Genomic DNA, 13,649 nt, shown 5'->3' on the forward strand with positions numbered 1-13,649 from the left:
CATGGTTAAGTACAATTTCACCTCTAGCGACATGATCCCTTACAAAATGGTGTTTTACCTCTATGTGTTTAGTCCTAGAGTGGTGAATTAGATTTTTGGTTAGATTAATTGAACTTATATTATCAATTAAAATTTTTGTATTCTAGTTGATAGTCTTTTAGTGTATGCATCATCCACAGAAATTGAGAAGCACATTCTCCTAGGGCTATGTATTAAGCTTCAGTAGTGGATAAAGCAGCGCAGTGTTGCTTTCTGCTTGACCAACTTACTAGGCACTGACATAGAATTTGGCAGCTATCACTTGTGCTTTTTCTATCTAATTTACACCCGCCATAGTCTGAATTAGAATAGCCAAAAAGGTCAAAGGTGCAAGTTCTAGGGTACTAGAGTCCTACATTTAGGGTGCCCTTAATGTACCTAAGTATTCTTTTAGCATATGTTAGATGTGACTCTTTTGCACAGGATTTGTATCTTGCGCACATACCTACTGCAAATAGTATATCGGGTCGACTTGTAGTTAGGTAGAGTAAGCTACCTATTACACTTCTATAGTGTTTTGGATCTACTGGTTTTCCTTCAGGGTCAGTATCAATGTTGATATTAGTTGCCATTGGTGTATTTATAATTTTTGAATTTTTCATACCAAATTTTTAATTAGTTCCTTAGCATATTTAGTTTGATAAATGTAGATTCCATCTTTGGTTTGTTTAATTTGTAAGCCTAAGAAAAAATTGAGTTCCCCTACCAAAATCATTTCAAATTCATTTTCCATTAATTTAACAAATTCTTTTAAAAGTTTAGTGTTGGTTGAGCCAAAAATTATATCATCAACATAGATTTGAGCTATGAAGATGTCTTTCTCTAAGGTTTTGACAAATAAGGTCTGATCTATTTGACCTTGGTTAAATCCCTTGGATATTAGGTAATTAGATAATCGTTCATACCATGCCCTAGGTGCTTGTTTTAGGCCATATAAGGCTTTTTTCAGTCTGAATACATGGTTTAGTTTGTCTATGTCCTCAAATCCGGGGGGGGGGGGGGGGGGGGGTTGGCTTACATAGACCTCTTCCTTAATGAACCCATTTAAGAAGGCTGACTTGACATCCATTTGATATAACCTAAATCCTTTATGTGCTGCATATGCCAACAACATCCTAATGGATTCAAGTCTGGCTACTGGTGCATAGGTTTCGTCATAGTCTAAACCTTCAACCTGGCTAAACCCTTTGGCTACTAGTCTGCCCTTATTTCTTACTATATCACCCTGATCATTCAATTTATTTCTAAATACCCATTTGGTGTCAATTATGGACTTATCCAAGGGTTTAGGTACAAGTTCCCAGACTTGGTTTCTATCAGATTGGGTTAACTCTTCCTGCATAGCAATGATCCAGTCTGGGTCAAGTAGAGCTTCTTCTATAGTCTTAGGCTCAATTTTAGAGATAAGTGCAATCTGACTCAGGTTTCTATAAGAAGCTCTAGTTCTAACTCCTAAGTTTGGGTCACCCAAAATTTGGTCAGGTGGGTGAGAAGTACTTATTCTGGTTGGTCTTATACTTGAGTCAGTAGTTGGTTCCTCTGGTCTAGTGTTAGGTTGAATTTCTTCATCTTCTATAATTCTTGGGTTAATGTCAACATTTTCATTTATATTAGGTAGGTTATTTTCTTCATCAAAGATTACATTAGTTGTTTCTTCAACTTTTAGGGTATTTTGGTTATAGACTCTATAAGCCCTACTGGTTGTGGAATACCCTAAGAATATTCCTTGGATTGATTTGGGTGTGAATTTTCTTAAGTAATCTTTAGTGTTTAAAATGTGAACTTTACATCCGAACACTTTTGATCCGGTGGTAAAAGCCCGGGACCCCCTAACGAGGGGTCAACGCCACGTGGAAGTCAAAGGGCCAGGTGGTCCGTCGAAGAAGGGTGAGCCGACCGGGCTCATGAGAAAAGGGCAAGCCGATCGGTCTGCCAGTAAACATCTGATGGTAAAAGGCGCCCCGACAGGGATCGGGGTTCCGACGCTCAATGAAACAGTAAATAATGGCCGAACGGAAGGACTAAGAGAAGGCAGGACGTAACAGGTGCGCCGCCCGGCCGGCGTAGGGAATTAGGGCCGTCCGGACGGCGCTCTTCGTCTAGCCGGCCGGCTCTGACAACGGGGTGTCCTGTTGTCCCATCGAAGGCGCGATGGGACTGTTGCAGTATGGCGTCAGGTAAGCTTTCTGACAAACCCATACCGAAGTATGGACTGTGGACACGTACGCGCCTCGGGGGGCGTGTAGAGGCTCTTTTATCGCTCTATATAAAGAGCCGCAGACTTCGCCGGAGGTAGGCGTTCTACAAGCTTTGGAGCTACTTTTTCCACCACTTGCTTACCTGACTTGAGCGTCGGAGGGTCGCCGCCGGGAACCCCATCCCGGCCCGACTTCTTTGTTGGTTCGCCGGAACGCCGTCCGACCGGCCGAAGATCTACGTCAGCGACACCACGTGCCCAGCGTCCGTTGACTCAGCGATTCGGACAGGATCAATTTGGCGCCGTCTGTGGGAACGCTCCTGCATCCGATCGGAAGCAATGGACGAGGCTGGACGACAACACACGGTGACGCTTTCGAACGAGGAACTCGACGCTCTAATCGAGATAAGGGCCGCCAAACTCGTGGAGCAAAAACAGAAAGCCACAGCCGAGCGGCCGGAGCAGCAAGCAACATCAGCGTCTGGTGGTCGAGCGGAAGCACCACCAGCCACCGTTACATTTCACCGAGCCATATTCCGCACCCCTGAAGTCGCAGTAGCTCGCAGAGAGCGGGGATCTTCTTCGGATGAAATGCCTAGACGAGATGACAGAAAGGGGAAAGCCCCCCGAGCGGACGCATCACCCGAGAGGATTAATCACCAATTTTCAGAGGCTATTCTGTGAGATCCTCTGCCGAAGCACTATGTGCCTCCGACGATCGACGAGTATAATGGGACAACCGACCCAGATGATCATCTGGGTAAGTTCGATAACACAGCTACTCTCCATCAATACACATATGGAGTAAAGTTCCGAGTTTTTCTTACTACTCTCTCGGGATCGGCTCAACGATGGTTTCGGAGGTTGCCGGACGGATCCATCACAAGCTTCAAGGACTTCCGAACGGCCTTCCTCCACCATTTTGCAAGCAGCCGACGCTACCAGAAAACGAGCGTGAGCCTGTTTGCCATCAAGCAAGAAGCCCGTGAATCGCTCTGAGCTTACATCCAGCGATTCAACAAAGTGGCGATGGATATTCCCACGACCACTTCGGAAACCATGATGAACGCCTTCACACAAGGCCTAGTGGATGGGGATTTTTTCCGATCACTCATCCGAAAGCCACCCCGAGATTACGATCACATGCTACACCGGGCTAACGAATACATCAACGTGGAAGAAGCGCAAGCGGCCAGGAAAAAGGAAACTCCAGCCGAGCGGGCTCCTCTTGTCCAGCGGAAACAGCACGCCGCTCATCAGCCGCCTAGAGGACCAAGGGCCGAAGCAATCCGGTCCCCCAACGCCAGGTCCCATGTGCAAGAGGTAGCTGCCGCCTGGCCCAAGACAAAGAAGAGATGGACCCCGATGTTCTGCTCCTTCCACCGAACGGATACGCACAACACAAGGGATTGTCGAAGTCTTCCCTTCGTGGCTCATCCTGTGCCCCGGAATGCCGGACGACGGTCTCCCTCAGTCGACAGGCGACAGAGAACTCATGAAGCCGATCGGACGCGAGCTGATAGGCCACAGCAACAGACTCCCGATCGGCATCGTTCTCCAAGGCAGGAGAATCGCCGAGCGTCCAGAGAACGGTCTCGACCGTCCGCTCGGGAAGAGGAAAATAGAAGCAATACTTCCCGAGGCGAGATCAACGTTATTGCTGGCGGGCCGACCGGAGGAGACTCCAACCGAGCTAGAAAGGCGAGCGTCCGGCAGCTCCAGATTCATGCGGTCGGCTGTAGCCGAGAACGAGCGGAAGGACCCGAAATTAGTTTCGGGCCCGGGGACTTGGAAGGAGTTGAAGTACCCCACGACGATGCTCTGCTCATCAAAGCGGTAATAGCCAATTACACCATTCACCGCGTATTTGTTGACACAGGGAGCTCAGTCAACATCATATTCAAGAAGGCGTTCGATCAGCTGCAAATTGATCGAGCCGAGCTGTTGCCCATGACAACTCCGCTCTACGGGTTTACGGGTAACGAAGTTCAGCCGGTCGGACAGATCCGGCTGGCTACCTCGCTGGGAGAAGAGCCGCTCAGGAGGACAAGGACAACAAACTTCGTGGTAGTCGACTCTCCCTCGTCCTACAACGTCATTTTGGGACGACCGGCGCTCAGCGAATTCCGAGCGGTCGTCTCAACTTTCCATCAGAAGATCAAGTTCCCCGTGGAGGACAAAGTGGGAGAAGTACGGGGAGATCAGCTAGCAGCTCGGCGATGCTACATCGAGATGGTCCGAGCAGAAGCCAATTCCGCTCGGAAGGCGCCCCGGATCGAGGTAAACGCCATCACCGAAAAGCCACCCTCTTTAATTTATGAAGAAAAAGAGGAAGTGCAGATACACCCGGCCCGATCGGAGGCCACGACCTTCATCGCGTCCGATCTGGAGGCGAAGCAGAAAGAGGATCTGATCCAATGCCTCAAAAGAAACCATGATGTCTTGGTCTGGTCGACACATGAGCTGCCCGGAATTTCACCAAGTATTGCGCAACATGAGCTCCACGTCCGACCGGACGCACTGCCAGTCAAGCAAAGAAAAAGGGACTTCAGCACCGAGCAGAATTCCATCATCCGAGCGGAGGTGGAAAAACTTCTGGAGGCCGGCCATATACGCGAGGTGCAGTTCCCGAGCTGGTTGGCTAATGTAGTATTAGTCTCCAAGCCGGGCAACAAGTGGAGGGTATGCATAGATTTTCGGGATCTCAACAAAGCTTGCCCGAAAGATTTTTATCCTCTGCCCCGGATAGATCAGCTGGTGGACTCTACGGCCGGCTGTGAATTAATCTGTATGCTCGACGCCTACCAGGGCTATCACCAAGTGCCGCTCTCCTGCGAAGATCAAGAAAAAGTCAGCTTCGTGACGGCCGACGGCACTTATTGCTATAATGTGATGCCGTTCGGATTGAAGAATGCGGGGGCCACATATCAGCGCTTGATGAATAAAGTATTCAGAGAGCAGATCGGACGGAATCTAGAGGTTTATGTGGATGACATTCTCATTAAGTCCGTCCGAGAGGCCGATCTCTTCAAGGACATGGAAGAAACCTTCCGAATGCTACGCAAATACGGAGTCAAGCTAAATCCCCAGAAGTGCCTGTTCGGAGCAAAAGGAGGGCGTTTTCTGGGATACATAGTGACCGAGCGGGGAATCGAAGCAAATCCCAGCAAGGTGAAAGCCCTACAAGATATGCCGCCTCCAAGAAATACAAGGGAAGTGCAGCGTCTGACCGGTCGGATAACTGCTTTGTCCAGATTCATCTCTAAAACTGCCGACCGGAGCCTCCCTTTCTTCAAAATCTTGCGCAAGGCCACTAAGTTTCACTGGGATGAAGAATGCGATCGGGCGTTCGAAGACTTGAAGGCATATCTGAACTCTCTCCCGGTATTGGCCAAGCTGACTAGTGGTGAGCCACTTTGTATTTATCTATCCTCGACCGAGCAGGCAATCGGCTCAGCACTGGTGAGGGCGAGCGGAGAGGAGCCTGTGTATTTTCTTAGTCACATTTTAAAAAATACTGAATCTCGCTACACTGGGCTCGAAAAGTTGGCTTTTGCTCTGGTCCTCGCCGCTCGGCGCCTTCGCCCATACTTCCTGGCGCATACCATTATTGTCAAAACCAATAGCCCGCTCGGGAGTGTGTTGCTGAATCCAGAAGCATCCGAGCGGCTCATCAAGTGGACGACGGAGTTAAGCGAATTTGACATCCAATACCAGCCCCGCTCGGCGATCAAAGCGCAATCCTTAGCCGATTTTATGACCGAGGTGCAAAGGCCAGAGCCGGAAGCTATGTGGAGAATATATGTGGATGGGTCGTCCACTCGGCTTGGAAGCGGGATTGGAATATTGTTGCTCTCCCCTCAAGAAGAAAAGATGCACTTATCCGTCCGGCTGGATTATAAAGCTACCAATAATGAAGCAGAGTATGAGGCCCTCATAGCTGGCTTGCAGGCTGCTCGGCATGTGGGAGCCGGTCGGGTAACGCTTCACTCGGATTCGCAGTTGGCCGCTCAGCAGCTCTCTGGTACCTTCGAAATCAATAATGCTCGGCTCAGGCTCTACGCTGAAGCTTTCGAGAGGCTCAAAGCCGATTTTAGAGAAGTTGTTGTCCATAAAATACCCAGAGCAGAAAATCAAGCAGCCGATGAGTTAGCCAAACTCGCGAGCTCAATAACGCCGGTCGCCATTCAGCAGCCAATTGAAAAAGTACTGTTGGTGGCACACATCGACCGGATGGAAGACCTCACGTTTCCAAGCGACTGGAGGACACCCATTATAGAGTTCCTCCGCTCGGGCGCCGCACCATCCAATGAGAATGAAGCCCAGCTGCTAAGGAGGAGAGCCGGTCGGTTCACACTCATCGGCGATCAGCTTTACAAAAAGGCTTTCTCACGCCCGCTGTTGAAATGTGTGAGCTCGGAGGACTCGACCTACATCCTCCAAGAAGTACATCAAGGATCATGCGGAGGGCATCCGGGCGGACGATCGTTGGCCAAGAAGATCCTCTTGGCCGGGTACTTTTGGCCGACTTTACAAGCAGACGCCGCTCGGACCGTGTCGACGTGCCTCTCATGCCAGAAGTATCACAACTTCTACCACCGACCGGCAGAGGAGATGAAGGCATCAACAGTTTCATGTCCGTTCGATCAATGGGGAATGGATATTGTTGGTCCATTTCCGATGGCGACCGGGCAGCGGAAATTTTTGCTAGTGGCGGTTGATTATTTTTCCAAGTGGGTGGAGGCCGAGCCACTAGCCAAGATCACCGAACAGATGGTCAAAAAATTTATCTGGCAACACATCATCTGTCGGTTCGGCATCCCTCGCCGATTGGTTTCCGACAATGGGCGGCAATTCACAGGGAAGATGCTAGAGGAGTGGTGCCAAAGCTTCGGCATTGAACAACACTTCACATCTGTAGCCTATCCCCAAAGCAACGGTCAAGCCGAAGTAGCCAATCGGGAAATTCTTCGCATTCTGCGCGCTTGGCTCGATCACTTGGGAGGAAGTTGGGTAGATGAAGTGTCGGGCGTCTTATGGGCCATCCGAATGACTCTTAAGGAAGGGACGGGCGTCACGTCTTTCCACTTGGTGTATGGCGGCGAAGCGGTCATCCCTGTCGAAGTCGGCGTCGAATCCGCTCGGATCCAAAATTACGATGAGGACAACACCGAGCGGAGGAACATGGAGCTGGATCTGGTCGAAGAAGAAAGAGACAAGGCGTCCGTTCGGCTAATGGCGTACCGGCAGCGGATGAAGCAAAACTACAATCGCCGCGTAATCCCCAGATCATTCCAGGTCGGCGATCTTGTCTGGAAGAAAGTCAAACCGGTCGGCGACGTTGGCAAGCTAGAGGCACCGTGGGCGGGCCCCTTCAAGGTTATTGAAAAGCTCCGCTCGAGCGCTTATTATTTGGAGGATGAAGAAGGGCGTCAACTGGACCGGCCGTGGAGCGCGAATCATCTCCAGCCTTATCGGGCCGGGTGAAAGGTGCAATAATGTAACTTACTTTTGCATATATGTTGGTCGCCCGTACCCTTGTAATGCAGGAACCAAAATTAATTCAATGGAGGGCCAAGGGTTCCGCCGATCGGCAGTATCGAAGTTAGCCGTAAAGGCCGTCGAGCTCCGACGTTAAATATCGAGAGACGAGCCGGCGTCTATAAACGTCCGAGCGGAAGACCGTCGAGCTCCGACGTTAAATATCGAGAGACGAGCCGGCGTCTATAAACGTCCGAGCGGAAGGCCGTCGAGCTCCGACGTTAAATATCGAGAGACGAGCCGGCGTCTATAAACGTCCGAGCGGAAGGCCGTCGAGCTCCGACGTTAAATATCGAGAGACGAGCCGGCGTCTATAAACGTCCGAGCGGAAGACCGTCGAGCTCCGACGTTAAATATCGAGAGACGAGCCGGCGTCTATAAACGCCCGAGCGGAAGACCGTCGAGCTCCGACGTTAAATATCGAGAGACGAGCCGGCGTCTATAGATCGGAAGGCCGCCGAACTCCGACGTTAAATATCGAGACGAGCGGTGTCTATAAACGTCCGAAGCGGAAGGCCGCCGAGCTCGACGCGTTAAATATCGAGACGAGCCGACGCCTATAAACGTCCGAAGCGAAGGCCGCCGAGCTCGGCGTTAAATATCGAGACGAGCCGGCGTCTATAAACGCTCCGAGCGGAAGGCCGTCGAGCTCGACGTTAAATATCGAGAGATGAGCGGCGCCTATAAACGCCCGAGCGGAAGGCCGCCGAGCTCCGACATCGAGAGACGAGCCGCGTCTATAAACGCCCGAGCGGAAGGCCGCCGAGCTCCGACGTTAAATATCGAGACGAGCGGCGTCTATAAACGCCCGAGGAAGACCATCGAGCTCCGACGTTAAATATCGAGAGGCGAGCCGCCTATAAACGCTCGAGCGGAAGGCCGCCGAGCTGCGATGTTAAATATCGAGAGACGAGCCGGCGTCTATAAACGTCCGAGCGGAAGGCCGTCGAGCTCCGACGTTAAATATCGAGAGACGAGCCGGCGTCTATAAACGTCCGAGCGGAAGGCCGTCGAGCTCCGACGTTAAATATCGAGAGACGAGCCGACATCTATAAACGTCCGAGCGGAAGGTCGTCGAGCTCCGACGTTAAATATCGAGAGACGAGCCGGCGTCTATAAACGCCCGAGCGGAAGACCGTCGAGTTCCGACGTTAAATGTCGAGAGACGAGTCGGCGTCTATAAACGTCCGAGCGGAAGACCGTCGAGCTCCGACGTTAAATATCGAGAGACGAGCCGGCGTCTATAAACGTCCGAGCGGCTCGCATTGCGAAAATCTAGCGAAAACTCCTTTGAGGTAAGGCGCAAAGCAAAAGATGGTTAAGCGGAATTAAAAATGCGAGCAAGTGGACAAGTGACGTTCGCGCGCTGAGCGGCTGCTTAATTGCGTGGCGAAAGACGTTATTGAAGGCAGACGGCTTGAGTCCATGTTAGAGCGTAAAGCAGAGCGGACGAGTTTTAAAGAACACTTGACATATGACGAGAGAAAAATTTCTTGCCAAAACAAAAGTTGAAGAAAAGGAAAAGATTATCTATTAAGCACAGGGCTAACCAAAAAAGTTACAGCAAAAATAAGTTTGGCCGAACGGCGGGGATACAAAAAAGTTCATAAGAAACACTCCTCATGCGTCGAAATCAAAAAGAGCATCAGGGATGGCGCCCATCACGGTCGCGAGGTCCTCGGGAGGGATGATCAGCTCGGCGGGTAGGTGGCCTTTGGCCTTTAAGTGGTCCACAGCCGCTTTGATCGCCTCTTCAAAGGTGAGGGAGATCTTGTCAGTAAATTTCTCCCCAAAGGCATCCGAGCGGACGAATGCCTTCCTCACCTCGTCGGAGCGAGCCGACTCCCCCTCTTGATACTCTTTGAGCTCGGCGTGGGCAGCGTCGCTGGCAGCTTGGAGATCCTTCAAATCTCCATCAAATCTTTGAAGATCGGCCGAGCGGCTCTCCTTCTCGGTGGCCAGAAGAGCATCCAGAGCCTTGATGCGTTGCTCCAGCCCTCTGATCTCCACCTTCATGCGGTCCATGTCATCGATGGCCTGGCGTTTCCGGGTGGTCGCCGTCTTGATATCCTTATCTCGTTGTTTGACCATCGCTTCGAGCCGAACGACCTTGCTCGCTAGATCGGAAGCTCGCTTCCGTTCGGCTTCCAGTAATTTTTTGGCCTTCTCCAGAGCAGCCGTCGACTGTTGGCTATCTCCCGCGGCCTTGAGTTTTTTCAATTCATCCTCTAGCTCGGCCAATCGATTGCTAACGGCAATCTGCTCCACCCAGTTCTACGAGCAAAAGTGAACAGGTTAAAAAACTTAATTCAAATACACGAACAAAGAAAAAGAGCATACCCCGGTGGCCTGTTGAAGGTTGCTGTCGTCGAGCTGCCCGGGAGTCATCGCTTTTATTCGGCGCCGAGCGTCCTCCCAAACTTGTGCAAGAGGGCCCATTAAGGTGATCTGCTGCTCGGGGACCACTGGCCGATCAGCAGCAGCCATGTATTCTTCTGAGGGGAGGCGCAGGACAGTTTTTATTAAATTCGGGCCGCTCGGCTCGCCCTGAGAAACATCGACACTACCGGATGGCCCACCGATGGACAAGGAAGGAAGCTCGCCCAAACGCCTGATACGGCGTAGTGTTCTTGAAGGGCTGGACGACGGCACCTCCGAGATTGCCCTCGGAGAGCCATGTGGGGTCGGGGTACTCTCTAGGGAAACCGTCCCGGACAACACCGGAGCATCCGCGCCCCGCTCGGGCTATGGCTCATCAAGCGGAGTTGAGACAGACGAGGATTCCGATCGTCGGCGCTTCCGAGTGACTAGCGGAACATCATCGGCCGAACGGCCCTCCACCTCGGCTTGGGTAGAAGGTTCTGTGCCGCCCGCTGTCTCGTCATGAGAGGTAGTAGCGGCTAAGGCTTCAGGGGCATCCTGAGTCCCCTCGCCTAATTCGCCGGTCGGATCGGCTGGATCAAGGCCCCGCTCGGCGACCTCCTTGTTCTTCACCGCCTCAATCTGAGCGGCTTTCAATTTGAGCTTCTCGGTCGCCTTTGCACGCCACATGACTTCAGCTGCAGAAACAAAGAATAAATCAGTTAGAACAAAAGAAAAAGGGGAGATAAGAATCGCTTACTCATGCTACAAGGCAGATCGGCTCGGATGGGGGACAAGCCAAATATATACATTACTCCAGGGAGGAGCAACTTGTCAATATTGTAACGTTGGCCGACCAGCTGGTTGGCCGCATGAAGATACACCGGATGACTCTTGAATTTGCCAAGATCCGGCTGATGCGGCACTGCCGTTTGCCACTTCGTTCGGAAGGCCGGCCGTTCGGGGAGACGCATGAAAAAGAAATGCTCCTTCCAATGCTTATTGGAGCTCGGCATGTTGGTAAATAGTACGAAGCCCGACCTAGATTGAAATATGAAGGTCCCCCACTCGGATTGTTTTGGGTAGAAGAAATAGTGGAAAATTTGGGGGTCTAAGGGGATATCATTCAACTTGAAAAGGACTATCACTCCGCTCAGCAACCTAATGGAGTTCGGGACTAATTGTCCGAGCGGGAGGCGAAAGTGGTTGCATATTTGGATGATGAACGGATGTGGAGGAAAGCGCAGCCCGACCAAAAATTGATCACGGAAGAAGCAAATGGTGCCGACCGGCGGATCATTAGGCCGATCGGAAGGGGTGGCTACAACTATTTCGTGGTCGGCCGGAATTTCATAAGTGCGAATAAGACATATTGCGTCTTCTTCATCGAACCGGCTCTCCATAGTCATATACCAGAGACCAGGAGCACCGACTAGGGGCGTAGAAGTACTCGCCATGGTCGGAACAGAAGAGATATGGACAGAAAAACTAGAGGAAAATGCCGACAGAATGAAAAAGAAAGCAATACAGGAGGCGGGGAGTTGAAAAGTAAGGCTTACGGGTGTTAGAAAAATCAAGGAAAGGAGGAAGATGGCGAGCGCACCAAACAGGCAGGGAAGAAAGATCGCCGGAGCAGAGAGAGCAGCTTGAAGGCGGAGTCGATGAAACAAGAAGGCGGCTGGGAGAATTGGCCGCGAGATTTATATCGATAGCGTCGAACGGCTGTGACCGTCCGATTCAGGTCACGAAGAACGAGGTCATCATCCAGCCATTTATTTCAAACGGCGGATGTCCCATCGGAGGTGACGCCACCGCCATATGCTGACAAGAGCAGGATTGCCACGTGTCAGCCGAGCACAGGTTGCATTTAATGAGCGCACCTTACCGTGCGCAGAGCACGTGACTGGCAGTAAGGGAAATGATTTGATATGAATTTCAAAGGAATGCAAGGCGCGAGCAGGACATTGCCGACCGGATGTGAATCTCCGCGCCCAGCCGAGCGGACTAGTATAACGACCGTCATGCAGGCGAATCGGCAGTCCAGTCAGTCGGACTTCGCCTCCCTCGACTAGACTCGAGGGGAAGGCAAGTGATCCGGTGGTAAAAGCCCGGGACCCCCTAACGAGGGGCCAACGCCACGTGGAAGTCAAAGGGCCAGGTGGTCCGTCGAAGAAGGGTGAGTCGACCGGGCTCATGAGAAAAGGGCAAGCCGATCGGTCTGCCAGTAAACATCTGATGGTAAAAGGCGCCCCGACAGGGATCGGGGTTTCGACGCTCAATGAAACAGTAAATAATGGCCGAGCGGAAGGACTAAGAGAAGGCAGGACGTAACAGGTGCGCCGCCCGGCCGGCGCAGGGAATTAGGGCCGTCTGGACGGCGCTCGTCGTCTAGCCGGCCGGCGGTGGGTAAATAGGGCTAGGCCATACTCCTAGTCTGACAACGGGGTGTCCTGTTGTCCCATCGAAGGCGCGATGGGACTGTTGCAGTATGGCGTCAGGTAAGCTTTCTGACAAACCCATACCGAAGTATGGGCTGTGGACACGTACGCGCCTCGGGGGGCGTGTAGAGGCTCTTTCACCGCTCTATATAAAGAGGCGCAGACTTCGCCGGAGATAGGCGTTCTACAAGCTTTGGAGCTACTTTTTCCACCACTTGCTTACCTGACTTGAGCGTTGGAGGGTCGCCGCCGGGAACCCCTTCCCGGCCCGACTTCTTTGCAGGTTCGCCGGAACGCCGTCCGACCGGCCAAAGATCTACGTCAGCGACACCACGTGCCCAGCGTCCGTTGACTCAGCGATTCGGACAGGATCAACTTTTAAATAGTTCAAGTTGGGAATTTTATTATAATATATTTCATAGGGGGTTTTATTGTGTAATTTGTTTATCAGAATTCTATTTTGAATGTAGTTTGCTATATTTATTGCTTCGGTCCAGAATTGATGATTTAAGTTGTACTCATTTAGCATGGTTCTAGCAGCTTCTTGTAGGGTTCTATTTTTGTGTTCCACCAAACTGTTTTGTTGGGGAGTTCTAGGACATGAAAATTCATGTTTGTATCCATTAATTTTACAAAATTGGGTAAACCTATGATTTTTAAATTCACCCCCATGATCACTTCTTATTCTTTTAATTTTGGTATCTTTTTCATTTTCTATTAACTTGCAAAAATTATTAAAAGCTTCAAAGGTTTCATCTTTTGTTTTTAGAAATTTTACCCAAGTGTACTTAGAGTAATCATCAATTATTACTAAGCAGTACTAATTCTTGCTTAGTGACTTGGCTCCATGTGAGTTAAATAGGTCTAAATGTAGGAGCTCAAGTAAGAAGTCAGTTCTATCTAGGTTGGTTGACTTGTGAGTTGATTTGGTTTGCTTACCTTGTTGGCAAGCCTGGCAAATTATATTTTCTAGGTTTTTTTAATTTGGGTAGCCCTCTAACTAAGCCATTTTGACTCATTCTTGAAATGAGTTTGACATGCGTGTGACCTAGTCTTCTGTGCCACAGGTTGGT

Source organism: Zingiber officinale, chromosome 4B (assembly GCF_018446385.1).
Source record: "Zingiber officinale cultivar Zhangliang chromosome 4B, Zo_v1.1, whole genome shotgun sequence".
Lineage (NCBI taxonomy): Eukaryota > Viridiplantae > Streptophyta > Magnoliopsida > Zingiberales > Zingiberaceae > Zingiber > Zingiber officinale.